Below are 1,545 nucleotides of genomic sequence, written 5' to 3'. Positions count from 1 at the left end.
GCCGGTCACGACGGCTGCCCGGGACCCCGACCCGCGCTGCGACAGACACGCGCGCGCCAGAACGGGGCGCCGCGGGGACGGTCCCCCGCCCGCACGCAACGTCGCCGTCGCGCGGGCAGCGGCGGCGGACACGGAGGAGGCCGCGCAGCGGCCCCGGGAAGCGAGTCGCGCTCGGGGCGGGGCCCCGGTCGGGCAGCCAGAACAGGCGACGACGGGGAAGGGCTCGGGAGAAGGCCGACGGCGGCGAGGGCCGAGGCGCCGGAGAGGCGGTGGCGGTGGAGGAAGGGCCGCGGCCCGCCGAGAGACGCGCTCGGGGCGAAGGAGGGAAGACAGAGCCTCCCGAGGCAAGTCGGCCGCCGGAGCACACACGGGGTCTCACCGCCAGGGGCCTCCAGCACCAGGGGCGGTCCCGCAGCGCCCGGAACGGCGACTGGCCCCGTCGCCCCGCGCGCAGCTCACGGGGGCTCGGCCCCACCACCCACCTCCACGGCCAGGGCTCTCCCGCACACGGCGCCGGCGTCCCACGCGGGCGCCTGGCGCACGGGCGCCACCCAACCGGAGCCGAGGGCACTTCGCCCGGGGCCACCACCGGCCTCGGTGGCCGGAGGCGACACCCGCGCGGCGAGGCCCATTTCGGTCCCGGCCGGTGGGCGGCGCGGCCAGGCGTCTGCCCGGGCGGGGGAGCACCGGCGGCAACGGGGAGCGCGGCGCGCGCCTCGACGGAGGAGCGCGGGCTCGCGGGAAGGCTCCCGGGGACGGCCTCGGGCGCGGACGGGCCACCAGGAAAACACACGCGGGATCCCACCGCCAACGACACGCGAGGGCGGTCCCACGACGCCTAGGGACGCCGCCGGCCTCAGCCACCCTTCGGCCTCCCGCGGGCCCGGCCCCACCGCCGGGGCCTACGTGAGGCGCCCCCGCCGCCGGGGCCGCCCCGTCCACCCAGCCACCCGTCTGCCTGTCTGGTCTGCTCCGGGACCCACGTCCGAGGGAACGCGCCCGAGAGCGGCGCGGCCCCCACCCATGCCCGCACGCCACCACCGGCTGCGGCTCGGGACGGGAGCGAGCGGAGAGCCAGCCGCTCGCGGCGGGGCGGAGCCCGGACAGGGCCGGGCCCTCTCCCCACCCCAGCACGCGACGGGAGAACCACGCGCACGCTCGCGCACACGCGCGGCCCCGCGCCCAACGACGGCCCGGCCGGGCGTGACCCTCCCCCGACTCGGAGGGGGGAGGCCGCCCGGCCGCGGTAGGCAAAAGAGCGGCTCTGCCCACGCGCCACGGTGGTGGCGTCCGTGGCTACTACGCGCAGAGGAGGGGCGGCGGCTGGGGGGTCCGGTACCCCAAGGCACCCTCTCGGATCGCTAGAGAAGGCTTTCTCACCGAGGGCGTGTCGCCCCCGCCCATCGTCCGCCATCGGGCCCACCAAGGCGCTTACAGACACCATGGCCACACAACGCAGGAGGGGTCTGCGGTAGAGGTAAGGCCTAGAGCAAGTCGGAGCGTCCGTGGTCAGGGCCGCGAGCCCGCGCTGCCCCGGGCTCGCCA

This window comes from Equus caballus, unplaced genomic scaffold (genome assembly GCF_041296265.1).
Source record: "Equus caballus isolate H_3958 breed thoroughbred unplaced genomic scaffold, TB-T2T unassigned-0001487, whole genome shotgun sequence".
NCBI classification, from domain to species: domain Eukaryota; kingdom Metazoa; phylum Chordata; class Mammalia; order Perissodactyla; family Equidae; genus Equus; species Equus caballus.
This window is presented reverse-complemented; position numbering follows the sequence as displayed.